Source organism: Saccoglossus kowalevskii, chromosome 12 (genome assembly GCF_978046115.1).
Source record: "Saccoglossus kowalevskii chromosome 12, keSacKowa6.1, whole genome shotgun sequence".
NCBI classification, from domain to species: domain Eukaryota; kingdom Metazoa; phylum Hemichordata; class Enteropneusta; family Harrimaniidae; genus Saccoglossus; species Saccoglossus kowalevskii.
The window spans coordinates 8,242,827-8,259,608 of record NC_140652.1 but is presented as its reverse complement, the minus strand read 5'-3'; the positions used below and the strand labels follow the sequence as shown (position 1 = coordinate 8,259,608).

General features: G+C 36.6%; 1 long non-coding RNA gene across 1 annotated transcript; it reads left to right on the top strand.

Annotated features, from left to right (window-relative positions):
* Positions 1 to 5,341: 5,341 nt before the first annotated feature.
* Positions 5,342 to 6,533, top strand: LOC146735471 (uncharacterized). The gene is made up of 2 exons (XR_014931082.1): positions 5,342 to 5,442; positions 6,437 to 6,533. It is a non-coding gene; the product is annotated as an uncharacterized LOC146735471 (long non-coding RNA).
* The last annotated feature ends 10,249 nt before the right edge of the window (positions 6,534 to 16,782 follow it).

Below are 16,782 nucleotides of genomic sequence, written 5' to 3'. Positions count from 1 at the left end.
AAGAAATGCTATATTTTATATTTTCTCAAGTTTAATTTAATCAGTGTACTGTTATTTCCTTTCTTTCAAATCAATAATATCTGTGTACAAGCTAAACACCTGTTAACCAATATTTCTTTTTAATATTATTTCTAAAATTGTTATTGTTACTTGGAAAACATGATTTACAGTCTACAAATAGTATTTTGTCCTGAAATGTACTTTGAGTTTTAGTAATGTGAGTAATGTTATGTTTCAGTACAGTAGAGTAATGGATTTCATAAATATTTTTCAAAGCTAATTGTTTCATTAATAACATATATTACAGTTTCTATTTAAGGTATATTCTGGTGGTGGTGATAGTATTAAGTATAACGTACTTGTCTGATTAAAATCAGATCTAATTGGCTTGTTTAAATTTCTTTATTTTTATATTAATTTTTTTTAATTTCTTTATTTTCGTATTTTTAGTATTCTTTTTAATTCTTTTTGTTTAATTTTTACTTTAAAGTATAATTATTTTTTTAGTCCGATCATCAAAGTCCATAAATAAAGAAATTAAAAAACAAATTAATAACAAATGAATATATAAATTTAAACAAGCCCAATTAGATCTTATTTTATTCAGATTGGGAAAATATAAGATAATAGTTCAAACAGACATATAGACAGGTGCAGAAACGCATCCAACACTGAAATAGGACATTCACAGGGATGTCATTTATAGCAGTACAGCTAGTGCATGTGTGTGTGTTTTTTGTTGCATCTTCCAAAATATATTCCTTACAAATAATTGATAACCATGTCCAAGAAGCCAAGGATGCTGCAGAAATTGCTCGCAACAAAAACCTGGTATGGATCCTTGCAAGGCAAAAGGATTCAAGCAATTCCAAGCTGGACTGGCTTTAATATCAAAACCAGGGACCAAGAACAAATCTTAGAAGAAATTGTTGGCTACCTTCCAACCATCAATGCACCAGCTACAGAATTGACCACAGTGTTTGAAATTATCAACCAGTCAGAGCAAATCAGAATGGAATTACTTCTGGATACGATTGTGGTTGTGACTGATCAAGCTCTCTTTGCTAAAGCCACTGAAATTACCTGGACGCACAAAGAGCGTTTTTCCAACATTCTTCTTAGAATGGGAACATTCCATATTATCAGCAATTTTCTAGCTATCCTAGGTAAACGATTTCGGGATGCTGGTTTAAAGGACATTTGTATAGAAGCCAAGATAGTTGCTGATGGTTCTATCAAGGGAGTCCTAGAAGGGAAACACTACAATCGCGCTGTAAGAGTCCACAAGTACGTCTATGAAGCCCTGATGAGACTTGTATGGTCAGAGTTTATTATGTGGACAGAGGACAACATTCAGGAAAGGAGTGATATGATTAAGTTATTTGTAGATCAGGTGAGCAGCATGGCCAGCGAATTGAACCAACATAATTTTGACAATCTTCTACAAAGTCCACTATTACCAGAGGTAATGACCCTCTGGAAAGACTTCCTGGATCATCTACGTCATAACTATGGAGAGCTTTCGACATACTGGATGTCCTACATAGACATGGTGGAGAATGTATTACTTGGACTTTTGCGTGCTTCTCGTGAGAGAAACTGGGATTTGCACCTAAATGCCAAAAGATCAATGATACCATGGTGCTTTGCATATGATAAGATCAACTATGCCAGGTATCTGTCTCCATATTATGCACAGATGACTAATCTTCCAGAGACACATCCCAATACATCCCAATACATATGCAGCATTCAAGATTTTCAGTGCAGATGTCTAGCAACAACCCTTTTCGGCGTATTCCTGTGGACCAGACCACTGAGGTCACAGTTAATAAAGACACACAAACTCCTGGAGGGACAAATCGGTTCAGCCTGAAGGCTGGGGCTATCAAGCGGCACTACATAACAGCTGAGCACCGCAGTGCATTCCTGGGACAGTTAAGAGATATGGTGCACAATCCTAAATCTGAACTCCACCATGCAGAGTTACAGCATCCAAGAATGAAAACTGACGAGGCAGCTGTGTCAGCAGTTGTTGGGCTCATCCAAGGTTGGATCAACCCATTTGCTCAGAAGCATGACCTCATTAGTATCTCTACAGCAAAGGCAGTCCCTAGACACATCACTTCTGGCCTCATGAAGGCATATCAGATTGGGGAGAAACACTATGCCACTTTCAAGAATGAAAGTCTAGAGAATGAACCGCCAGTAAAGCCATTCCATGAACCGATTAAAACTAACAAGCTGAAGACATTCAGTAACATGTGTAAGAAAAAGGAAGTGAAATCAAGTGGGAGAGCAATTATCTTGAAAGCAGACAGATCTTTGTTTGGTCGCATCATAGCAATTTCAGATACAGAAATCAAAATGGCTGCTGGTCATGTGATCACAGGAAGTTCATGACAGTTTGGTAGCTGCCAGTAAAGGAATGATATTTCATCCAAATCCATTGAGATTGAGTTTTTCTGGAGTTATATTTGTGCGTAATTTTTCACAAACCCAAGATGGTAACCCAATGATGTGGTCAGGTGACTAACAGAGAGGTGCATGCATCAGTTCAGCCATACCTATATATACCATAGACGATTCGGAAGTGTTTGTGCAGTGGTTGCCGTAATCAACCTTATGAAAATACAGCGGAAGAAGGAAGAAAGAAGAACTACTGCTCCGAAAACAATAGGGCTTTCAGCCTGAAGCTGAAAAACTTAAGTATGCAAACTACATTTTTTTTGGATTCCTCATCAAATTTTCTACAAACTAATATCCTATTAGTAGCTGATTGTAGTAATTGTTCTAAAATGAATGACAGATAAGTTCCCTTTTCAAGAAAACCAAGTTCATTCATAACTGTATTTTTCAGAAACTGTTATTTTCAGTGGGTCTTAATAAATGGTAATCACCAAGCAAAAGCTGCCAGTGCTGCACTGCTATCACGTATTTTCTGACTGTTGGGATACATACCCTGCCAAAAATCACTATGAGCATTATTCCCCTTAAATGGTACTGATTGCCAAAATTTGCGGGCCTGGCTCATGGCCTATTGTAAAACGTTTGTATCGATTTTGTTTTTAGACTTGTTTTAATCAAATCCGACTGCCAGTCATGAACGCCAAGGATGTGATATCATTTTCTTCATACAGAACGCGTTTTGTTTACATCTCAGCAGACGACATATTACAGAAGCTGGATTTTCAAGAGTCGGATACTTTACTAGACGTGTGCTGTGGAACAGGAGACAAAACTGGTGACTGAAAATTCCAGGATAAAGTCTACTACAGGTTAGAGACGATCAAGTACATTGGATGCAAGACTAATGTAAATACTGGCAACGTTTATATTCATTCCTAAAATGAAATAAACATTACTATTTCAAGTAAATTGTATTGACATAAATCTATTATAACCTATAAAACTATTAACATTTTGACAGAGATAGTACTGTCTAGATTTAGTATTTGATATACCAGTAATTTGTTGAATCAACCACCACCTTAAACTAATCTGTTTACCACTTTCCGTGGAAGACAATTGATATTACCAAGTCTTTATGTAAAAAGAGACAATGATATGATATAAATCAAAAAGCTTTACATGACCAAATGCAGTATATTTATTTCCTTCTGTTATTTTTGCCGACAATTTGAATATTGCAAATAATTCTCAATCTGAAATAGACCCAGTGCAATTGCAATGTACATATAGAGTGCGATGTATTTATAGGTTGTGTCATTTGACCTGTCAAGTGTTCGTTTGTTTCACTTTGTCTTTATTGTTCGCATTTTAGCAATTGACATCAATCCGACAATGACAATATTGCATATCTTGTTGGTGATGCTGGAACTGGTGAAACATTCAAACCAGAATGGAAAAACTCATTCGATAAAGTTTTGGCCTGTTATGCTCTGCATTGGATTACTAACTGGTATGATACCTTAAAATATCTCCACGAATGCTTAAAACCATGCGGGGAGGGCTATATAAATATGTGTGTGGACAAACCATCAATGTTTGTCAATGTAATACAAGAAACTATCTCTGAGTTACCAAGATGGCAACAGTTTCTGAAGGTTTGTAAATTTTACAGTAAGATGTTTTGTGATATGGCAATGGGTAATCATCTGACAGTGACGTACATGACATATGGCTAGTTTTATTAGGTGTAATAATGGTGTAAGCTTGGATGCATATTACATTTACACAATCATTTAAATCTCAATAAAAATTTACACATCTAAATAGCTTAGTGTTTGATTCGAACTGTTTGTATTTTTTGCATTTATTACGATTGCATCAGCTTTGGTTGCATTACCTTTTTTATTGTTTAGCTTTGTTTTTCCTTTGGATTTTTTGGTCATAGCGACGTCGCCTGTTCATCCTTCAATGTCGGCTATTCTTATCATTGCAAAGTAGAATTTTCCAAGCTTAGGATTAGAAAAAGGTTAGTTATTTTGTGCCCAACAATTCATATATTTCTTTTGGCACTTTCAGACCTACTGACTCACTGTCTTTAATGTTATTTTTCTTCTGCTTTTAACATGACACTTCGAGTTTCTTAATTCTGCAGGCGAGAGTATAAATTATGTTTTAATTACGTGAAAAAACTAGTGTAAACTTCGTCGTATTTCTGATCAATCACTGCTGATTGAAATAGTGACACCGATTCTGCATATTATGGACCACTGTTTATACAAACTTTTCTGTCTCTCACAGTGTGAAACCAATCTCCGGGGTAGATGTATGTTTTTGTGCTCCTCGAACCTTCTACCACATGTGTCTGTGTGTAGCTGTGAACGCATTTATACGATTACCATGTTAAATACATCATCTCCAATCTATGTCTACGTAGGGCAAAAGCCGTTTTGGCTTTTTTATATTTTGAACTTTGTGTGTCATAAGCAGCCATGATCCCGCATATAGCAACCAGCCTACATGCTTATTATTTTCAGTGGTTCTAATCATGTTGCTTGATATAATTCAAAATTCGTCAAATTGTTTGTGGGAAAAAAGAACATTTCTGAAATAAGATTTAAGCGAACACTAACAATAGTTTTACCTTAGTTTTTAATTGGTGTAAATGATAATATATCTTAGATGCAAATAACCTCGTGACGTTTTGCTTCTCAAATACTGTATAATTCTCATGATTTGGGTGATATGACGGAAGATGGAACATTATTTGAAGAACATAAACTAGTTGCTTTCAATCTCTCTCTCCCATTACCTGTTTTTAATAAGCATTTTGTTAATCACATCAACCCATATTACGATACTCTTTCCAACTATGTTTAACACCACATGGATTCCAGTATAAAATGTATGCACTACAAGGGAATGCGGAAGATTCTGCTGCAATTCTCAGAAAAGCTGGTTTTGTTGATGTCAAAGTAGAAGTGGATAACACGTTAAAGTTCTACACATTTGATAATGATTTGCAAACAAAAAGTAAGTTTAACTTACATAGCAAAGTATAATGTTAGTGAGGGTCAGTGAAGTGAAAAATACGATCTAGGAAAAATATTTCAACTAAAACTAGATGTTTGTCAAATATCTATCTCAGACAACTTTTATCAGACTTGTGTGTGTATAAGCATTTTTCACCTATGCATAATATTTGTATATAATTATCAGAAAGTGTCTATCCAGTGAAAGTACCAACATGCTTGCACAGATCGGTTTTAGACTCGATTAGTTCTACAAAAATAATTTTGAGAATAAGAAGATATGATCGCATCATTCCCGGTCTAAATAGCCTTTTATTTACTTCATGTAAACTACAAGTTTGATTTTAGAATTACATCAAGATGCTGGAGACTATTGATTAAATATTTAAAACTCGTATTCTACATATTACTACTTGATTCATATGTCAATTTCACAATTAGTGACTTGTGATGATTCTACCTCAGTCTGTGGGACACATTTTGTATCTGCACACACGGACATCTCATTATGGTCAATTTTAAGGCAACACTGAAAATATTTGTTGAAAAACACTTGATCAAGTGTTATACAATAATGTAAATAGTGTTTATTTTGTTTTGCTAATTAATGGATATTTTTTATTTATGCGTCATGAGCTGCCAATCAGTATTTTAGAAAGCACAATAGAAGTTTTAGTTTTGTACACTAACATATACATTTATATTCATTGCACCATTAATCGCACGAAAGCAGACTCATTGTCATCTGTTTTCAAGGAACAGTGTTTCTATATACAAATTCAATAAGATATGATAATTTATTGGAACGCAAATTAATGATTCTGATTAATAGCCTGTCGATGAAATAGTTGTAAGAGATATGGGAAAATATAAAATATCTATATTTAAACCCAATTCTATTAACAACCTTGATAACATGACCCTTCACAAAAATATAACACGTCAACTATATATATGTTCACATTACTAGTATGTCGCCTCTGTTCCATTTCTAGGTTTTATTAAAACCTTTCTCTTTCACCTGGAGTGTATACCCGACGACCTCAAAGAAGATTTTTTAGAAGATATTTTTCTTCATTCTGATTCGAAAAATGAGAAGACTGAAGATGGAAAAGCAATATGGAAGATCCCTGTTTTAACTGCTATAGTCAGAAAAAAGTAAACTAAATTCATTGCACGTTATGCCATGGCTTACATTCAGATTAACCTTTCTATTTTACATTTAATTTGCGTTGTGTCTTACTGATTTTCTCTATAGAGATTACTGTTTATTTTGAAAAGATCTGTGATTAGATTCAACATTCCTTACTATATAATCCATACAATCGTTAGCATGTTGTGTAGGGAAACCTGAGTCAAAACACAACTAAAGGACTTGGCGTATATGCTAGGCCAATCATCAGTTAGGTTCCCGTTCTTCTGGTCCACCATTACACGTTATGCCATGAAAATGTAATCATTATTGTAAGATTCTAGGCCCATTGGCCCCTGCCCCCATGGAATTATGTCCCCCAGTCAGTTGACCCCCGACCTGTTGTCCGGTTCATTTGCCCCCTCTGTATATTTCCCTTCCGTTTTGAATATAAAATTAAATAAATATTTCAAAATACTAAAATATTATTTGAAGTTTTATTAAAGTAGTAACTCCGAGTCTGAGTGTCGATCAGTAAATTAAGAGCTTTACTCTGGGCATAGTAATAGTGACCTAAGCATGACCTAAACAGATGTGAGTATATTTTAGTGTTTGTACAAGTTGCAGAGATTTATATTTATTACTAGAAATAAAATATCTCAAATTACAATGAATTGGCACCGGACCGAGGGGCAACGGGCCTGCTCCCGGATATTGTATTCTTCTTACATAATACCTGTAATACTTTAAACGCGTTTATACATCCCGGTCATGATTTTCTTTTAGTAGCTATTTGTTTGTAAAAAAAAATAATTGTATGTACTCTTATAAGTTGTGCGAGTGCACATCGTATGAATACAGCTTAATAAATACAAATGGCAAAAGATCTCGTTTGATAGTAACACATCTCTTTAAAGTGTGGTTTCACTAAAACCCACAACGCAGAAATTTGAACTAAATTTACAAAAATCAATTATAGTAATCGAAGTTAAGAAAACTCGCAAACGGTGAACGTGAATTAAAATGAAATGATGTCGTAATATTTGTCTTGAAGTCCGAAACAATATTTCCGAAGACGGAAAAATAGTGGAAGTAGCAAAATGTTAATGAAAGTTCGAGAAGATGAAGAAGATTACGAACTTACGAAATTACGAAAATTTGAAATGTTGACTCCCAAGATGAATAAAAAAGTATTGGACGTTGTAAAATTTTTCTTTATGCCCTAAATCAGAAAACTGCTTAAGATGACAGGGAACTGTTAAGAATGTCTGCAAAGCGGTCTCGAAAGCCAAATTGTATTGAAAGTCGAATTTAGCAGATATCGGACAAGTTATACCGATTGTTGTTAAATCGTGTTTAAGGTCGATAAAAGTGTTCTGAAGATGGAAAGGGTCTTGATGTTGTAGAAGCTGTCCCGAATGTCACACTAATAGATATATTCATTTACATATTTGTCGTTTTAATATATTGTATTATATAAACTGTGATAATCATTCCTGAGTATAAAGCATTGATGCAGACTGTAAATAGCAAACAAGAACATATATATGAACCTTTTTACTTGATTGACAGATAAAACGTACACATACATATAAATATGTATGACGACTGGTTTCAAGAACTGTTTTCTCGGACTGAAACTCTTGGTAATCTTTGCGTCTAATCAACACCAAAGTGATTATCAACAACGATATGTTTATTTGTGTACACCGATGCAGATGAGTTCATCAATCAACAGATAAAGGAAAAAAACCTGGTATTCCACTAAAGCAATTGTGAACCAGCTACATGAATGGGCAATGGTAGCCTGTTCTGACAAGATTCGATATATATATATACTATAAATATATACTATTACGCGAGGAGATAATCGGGAGATCAACATTAAAATCCTTATTTCACGCTGTTTGACTCAACATTACGAAAAACACCATATCTTAGTTTTTCTGGTGTAGCCAAGATTTTAGGATAAAGAATCGAGGTATTGTACCAGCCAGTTAGTATATTTTTGTTTTGTCACGCTCATTATATTCACGTTTCACGCGAAGTTAAGTGCCACTGGCTGTCACATTACCAACCTTGTGGATAACACGTAAATAATTGTAAGTGAAGTTGGGAAGCAGGAGTTGGAAGTTGAGGTCACCGTACCTTTGTGTCCGGCTGGCTAGTGATAGGTGGCTTTTCAGTGATTACTTTAAGTATGTTTCTTTAGATAAAACCTAATATTTGTACAGTGTAAGTGTTATCTTCCAAGCGAGTCGAAGCATATGTTCTTGTTTGCCATCTACAGTCTGCATCATTGCTTTTTATTCAGAAATCATTACCACAGTATAAATAATAATATATTTTAAAGACAACTATTTAAATGAATCTATCTACTAGTGTGACTTTCTAATATAAATGATCGAAAGAGGAAGTGTTTTTTGAACGCTCCTACTCTTCGCCAACTGGCGAGTCTTTTTTACCTTTGCAAGCACAGTGCTTATTTTTAACGTTTCTACTTGTTGTATATAGTGTTACCGGTTGTCTGTGAGTATTTATTTTTCAATTTTGTTGGTCAGTTTGTCGTTTTTGGTGTGGTTTTTTGTTTGGTTGTGAGTCGGAGCTAAGGCCGGTCAAGATGGCGGCCGCTCAATCAAAGGCTTCGACCACACCTGCTATTATTCTATTATTCGTTGTGAAAGTGTTGACGGAATTCCCGTCCAAACATATGTCGAAGCAGTGCCACTTCCAGAATGAACAAATCTGTTGTGATTTTCATGTCGTTGGTTGCATGTGTTGACAAGGTCTGTGCTAATGTGATCATTATTGAGGATTTTACTCTCTCTGTTGAACCACTTGTGCGACCATCCACCGAAGTGGTTTTATCGAATGTACCGCCATTCTTACGAAATACATGTATAACTCGGACCCTTGCTTCATATGGACGAGTTATGAGCGGTATCCGTATTATCTCGCTTGGTTGCAAACGACCTACTCTAAAACATGTACAATCATTTCATAGGCAGGTGTATGTACACCTTAAAGATACCAACATTAATGGCCTATTGCCAATCGTATATGATAACCAGACGTGTCATAGATGATTTTACTTCTTCATGCCATCAGGAAGGCCATACACGAAAACAATGTCCAAATAAAGAGCCTATTGATATGCAAAACAAAAGCAAAGAACACAATGACAACAAAATGCAAATTGTGACGTGTGTAACTGAAACAAATACAGCAGACAACATCAACAATAGTGACTGCCAACCCTTTGTTATAGATGACGGGTGGGGCAGTCAACGTATGTAGTGAGAACAACAGGTCTGAAAATAACAGTGAGAATATAACAGATATAAACACAGACAACGGTATAGAAAATGTGTTACACACCACAGAATGAAACAATGGTAACGATGTGATTGCATCAGTTGAAGAGAGGGTACAAACCCCTCCCTCCGCTCCTCCCCTCCCCCGTCTCCATCATTAAAACCTCCCACTGAGACTATATATCACATATACGCAAATGTGACCATTTCCAACCAACCTACATTTGCTGAAGTTGCAAACTAGTAAGCCAACACCGCCACCCCCACCCCCACCTCTGGCCACTGCACCTTCTATTGTTACAACGCACGATACGTTTTTGTCGCCAGTTCGCATATGTGAATCACCCAGTATTTTACCGCTGGACTCAGTTTCAAACTCACAGTCATCAGTTGTTACACTAGATATTTACATCACCCCAAATGACCCAGAAAACAAAACCCGAGACATAGAAGACAATGAGATCAGTGAAGATGTAAGTTGTTTCTGTCGTTTCTAGTCTCGGAGATATCAAATGAGACAATTAGACAGTTTTTGGCAGCTTCACCACATTCCAGAAAATTCATTGTAATGTGCTTCGATTTTTGCCCAAATCTCAAAACACCGGAAACTTTTACAAAAACTTGTATAACCCCCTGATGAAAATTATCAAGACACCATCCTTGATGACTTACCACAGCTTAGCAAAAGTGACCGTGATGAACTAGATGACGTCATTACTTGAGGAAATTAAGAAAACGGTAAAACTTCTCGGCTGATCTGCACTGGCTCGGAAGATGAATTCTGATTGGCTAAAAAAACAAAAAAACTTGTGGCGTTGAATGCACGTTCATTGTCAGTATTGTTATGCAAATTCAAACTAGCTAATCATTTACAACCTTCCGAGCCAGTGCTCGCTTCTGTTCGGGACAGTATTTTGCCCCTATCATGCACGAAGGCGGCTGTTACTTCACTTCCCAAGAAAGGAGACAATACATTACTAACAAATGGCGCCTAGTGCTCTGTAGTGACTACATACTACTCACTAAACATTGTCATTACGTCTTTGCTCTCTGTTATTGGTTCAATTATACACACTCATCAAAGTTGCAGCATTCCAAACCGTCCCATTCATGACAATAACAACTTACTCCGTGATTGCATTGATTATTCCAACATAAATAACTCTCCCCTAGGTATGTATTGTCGCCCTAGACCAGGAACAAAACTTTTGATAGGATTCATCATGAATACATTTTCAACACTTTAAAAGCTTTTGGGTTTGCTTCTTGTTTCATCACTTATATCCGTCTCATATATTATATTGCACAATCATTAATCAGAATAAACAGCGCCCTCACAACCCCTGATTCACTTTCTCGGGACATAAGTCAGGGCTGTTCATTATCATTACTTTTTTGTGTCATTTCTATCGAGCCATTACTTGATGAAATCAGAAAATAAAAAGTCATCAAAGGTATCAAAATCCCAAATAGTAATGGTCGTCACTGCAAATTGACAGCTTATGCAGACGACGTTGATTTGTCATCACTCGCCGCCGAGATTTTGAGAAATTAGAAAAATGGCTCCATATATATGAATGTTCCTTAAATGCTAAAATCAACTGTGTAAAATCAGAAGGGTTATGGGTTGGATCTTGGCGAAATAACACCTCGTCACTGGGCATTAAATGGAACAGCACTGGATTGAAAATTTTGCGGGTGTACTTGGGTAACATCAAGCTTTTCACTGACAGGAACTGGACAGAGCTTGTACAAAAGCTCAAAAATAAAATCGAGTTTTGGTCGCATTTTGCACCCAGCATTTCCCGCTCGCTGGTCATTAACAATGTGTTATCTTCACAGCTACTATACAAAGTGCACAGCTTATCCCCTCCACCTGACATCATTACTTCCCTCCAAAAAAACATTTGTTAAATTTGTGTGGCAAGGGCGCCATTGGATCCCGGCCGAAACATTTACTTTTAGAAAAAGGTGGGCAGAATGTTACTAACCTACCTACACGCATTCACACCATGCCTATTGAATACATTCAAATATATCTTTATTCAGATAACTACCAATCTTAATATGTCATTTCTTCATCTCCCACCATTTTATTCAGATTTACTACATTGTTGGAACTCATTAGACAAAAGACTTAATATTGATCTTAATGCGACTAGTTTACTGGCTGAACCACTTTTTCATAACCCGTTTACATGTAATCCCGTGCGAAACGAACCTTTTCTTTTAAAGCATTTTGTTGATGCGGAAGTTTTAAGAGCAAATGTCTGTAAGGATCAAACAATGGTGGCAGGAGTCAAACAATAGATTTGGCTCATATTTTGCACAGTATAGTACTTGGTCCACAACCCCTCAAAATAGCTTTCTTTTAGATCAAAACTCTTGTTGCCATGGTGACGGGGAACACATTTTCTTGTCATTTTCCCCAATTTTTGCATCTCAAAAACACGGAAATTAGCATATTTTACGGCACTGTCTCGATAACACCTTTAAACCTATCATAAAAACAAAACAAGATCTGATTAGACCAACATTTTGGATTTTTAAAAACTGTTGTGAAATTTCCAATCTTTCGATGTTTCAAGCTTCAAAAAAAAATAATTTTGAGCCCAACTTTGTAACGCTATAAGTGCCGCTCTGGTATGTTTGTTGACTTGAAACTTGTACCATATATGGATCATCAGAATATCTATCAAATGCATTGTTGCAACATTTGGTACCTTATTTGGTTGTCACGTGACTGTCCCTTAAATTAGGCCACTTTTTGTGTTTGGCGAAAATTGTTCAAAGTAGCTACATGATGAAGTAAAATTTCTAATTCAACTTATTATCAAAGGTGAATCTATGTATTGCCTATCAAATGAATGCTTGCAGAGTTTCGGGTCGTGACGTTCGGTCACTTAGTTGTCCCTGAAAATAGTCCATTTTTTGCATTTGACAAAAATTGTAAATTTTAGCTTTGTTCAACGTACGCAACGTGACAAAGTGAACAATAATTCTAATTCAACTTCCGGTCAAATGCACATCTATGTATTCTCTATCAAATGAATGCTTGCAGAGTTTCGGGTCATGACGTTCGTTCACGTGGTTGTCCATGAAAGTAGGTCATTTTTTGCATTTGACGAAACTTGTGAATTTTAGCTTTATTCAACGTACGCAACGTGACGAAGTGAACAATAGTTCTAATTCAACTTCCGGTCAAATGTACATATATGTATTCTCCATCAAATGAATGCTTGCAGAGTTTCGGATCATGACGTTCGTTCACGTGGTTGTCCATGAAAGTAGGTCATTTTTTGCATTTGACGAAACTTGTGAATTTTAGCTTTGTTCAACGTACGCTATATGACGAAGTACACAATAATTCTAATTCAACTTCCGGTCAAATATACATCTATGTATTGTGTATCAAATAAATGCTTGTAGAGTTTCGGGTCATGACGTTCAGTTACTTGGTTGTCCCTGAAAATAGGCCATTTTTTGCATTTGACGAAAATTGTGAATTTTAGCTTTGTTCAACGTACGCTACGTGACGAAGCGAATAATAATTCTCATTCAACTTCCGGTCCAATGTACATCTATGTATTGTCTATCAAATAAATGCTTGTAGAGTTTCGGGTCATTACATTCAGTCACTTGGTTGTCCCTGAAAATCGTCCAGTTTTTGCATTTGACGAAAATTGTGAATTTTAATTTTGTTCAACGTCCGCAACGTGACGAATACAAATAGGTAACAAGTCAAAAGGTCCCTATTTTGGATATTCTAGATGTTACAAAAATTCTAAAAATATATTTGAAATTCGATGAACTAAAATTTAGTATATTGGCAAATCCAATTTTACGAAATTCGGCGACAGTAATCCCACAAAAATAATGAATGCGCGATTTGAAGTATGAACACTTTTTCTATTACTACGTGATTGAACGAAATCCAATACTGCTTTTCCTAAAATAACAAGTTATCATCTGTATTTTCTCACAAATAACTTCTGAATATCAATATTGTCTCATCGGTTTTGCTGCAATAAAACGATGACACATTAGTAAATTACACAATTAACAAATAAATATCAACAGCTAATTTACCTTTATCAGATTTGCCAAGGAAATTGACAATAGAAACAACGTCTTAATAATGTTGACTTGAAGCACATAGCTAATTTAGGTTAACTGGTTGACAACGTATGTGAACAGACATGGATGCCTTAAATCTAAGCATTTATAAACATTGAGTGATAAGCATATAGAAAAACAGTGACCCCCACAAGGTCTGCTTATTGCTATTGAGAGAGGCACCCACAGAACTCACTGGGCTCATTCAATGTTAGAATGGGGTAGACAAGAAAACTTTTGGCTTTAATACATCTCAAAATAATTACAAGAAACAAAGCACAGAATACAATGACTAAATTCACTAAAATATGGGATTGCCTAGGGAAGTGTGCATTGGTGATGAATGTGAAAATTGATGACAGTCAATGGCTTCTGCTACACAATGTCAAAGATGTCAATGTCTTGCATGCAGAGAAATGCTATTATTCCGCAGGACACTGCTGATAGCAGGAGATCACAGAGCAGTTCATACAAATCTCACAGAACGATGATTGAAACAAGTATCACTTGTCTCACAGTATCGCAGCAGCAACACCTAGGGTACTCAGCTGAAATGATGGACCACAACTGTCCCCAGTCTAGCCTATTCATAGACATAAATGGCCCAGATTCAGGTACACCACCTGGGTTTCCACGTGAGTCAATCAGAATGTGATCTTGCTAGCAGATATCTCGCATAGGCAAGTCAGTTGATCGTACACATTCTTTGTTATTTAAATCACACGCACACCTGGTAGATTCCAATTGTTCTTCCAGAGTTGTAAACACCCCTTGTTATGTAAATCACAAACACAACTGGTTGATTCCAATTGTCCTTCCAGAGTTGTGAACAAGTAAGACCTGTCAATCACCTTCATGACAGTTATCACATGGCAATGGACACAGTGTCTTCCCATGATTCCATGCACACTTCTATTTGCAGGGTTAGACATAATATGACAAAAACATAGAGGTGCTAACAAGGACATCAAGCGCTGTTATATTGGCTTAGGGGACATCAACCCTTGTCACATATGCTTAGGGGAAATCAACCCTTCAGTTTTGTCAATTGGCTTAGGGACATCAACCCTTGACATAATGGCTTAGAGGACATCAACCCTTGTCACATTAGCTTAGAGAGCGTCAACGCTTGTCACATTGGCTTAGAGAATCTAAGCCCTTCCTATATTGGTTTAGATGACCCGAGAACATCCCACATTGGCTTAGTTATAATTTCATTGCATATTAATGACCTCCACAACAGCTCTCAATTCCAAAGTGGCCAGGCTGACGGTTATAATGTTGATAATTACGCTATTGTCACAAGGTTCGTGATGGTATACCTGTCGGGTTAAATTTAGGGTTTGGCCAAAAGGTATATTTTAATACAGCCAGAGGTAGGATTATTTCACAGCCGAGCTAGTAGACTTTGAAACACTTACACACCCCAAAAAACATTCATAAAGAGACGCGTGCCATACATGTGCCGGCTATTGTTCAGTTGCCATAACAATGATTCCAGGTGGGGGACGTTATAAAAGGTCAAGGTAGACGCAGCCGCGGGAGAGAACATTAAGAACTGAGGCAGCGACAGCAACCAGAGCCAGCCTTGTGTTGTGAGTGAACGGGGAGAGTTAGTTCATCCCCACGTGGTGTGCAAGCTACTCGCCTAGTCGACGGACGTTGTGTAGATACAGTGGAAGACTGGACTCCTTTTCTACGTGCTGTTCCATGGAACTTTTGTGTTCGACACGAATCCTACAAGGTATCCTACGAGAAACCAGGCCTGAGTATCGAACTGAATCTACATGTAGCAACGTTTCTACTATAACCCGACAGAAGCCGGTAATTATCACGCTCATTACACGCACATTAGGCTAGGGACCATTGGCTGTGTTTTGAATGTATTTTGGTAACTATTTGGCTAATTTAGTGGTTAAATTATTGTATTCTTATTTGAAATTGTAACAGTATTAGTTTAATTGTATTTTGTGACAGCCCGTTTCCTGCTTCAACGTTTCACGCGCCCGTCGGCGCAGTTAAGTAGCGGCGTCGTTCCATACGTAAAAGGTGCATTGCCTATTGTGAATCAACCCGGTTTCGGGTTGAGTAAACTGGTTATTCACGGGACGCCACTGCTTTATCCTGCCCTGACATGCGTGTTAATTTTTCCTATTGTACAGCGACTTATATCTTTGTTACGTTGATTCATATCAGCGAATTCTGTGTATCATAACCGGTTGTACAATTAAACCATCCTTTACGATATTACTGAGCATTTCATTGTGTGGGAGTGGGACTGGTATAATAAGTTGTACAGGGGACAATCCAGGCATCAGCTGGCTTATTTTCGATATTTCAATCAGTAGGGTATCAAAGAACCCACAACACGAGGTGAAGGCGTGCCTCTTATCACTTTGTGGTCGGATGCTAGCCTACCCCGTGACAGCTGTCAATGATAATTATATCAATGATTACGATGTCAATGATAATGATAACAATGATTTCAATATCGATGATAATTATGTCGATTATTCCAATGTTGATGATTATGATGTTAATGATAATGTCAATGATAACGATGTCGATAATGATGTGAATGATTACGATGTTATAACACCGAAGATTATGATGTCGATGATTAGGATATCGATGATGATGAAGTCAATGATTACGTATTGATGATAATGATTACAATGTCGATTACTACGATGTCAAGGATTACCATGTCGATGACACACGTTATGGATTACCCGAATAAAAAAGTTAAAAATAAAACATAAAAAAACAGCTCAGTGCA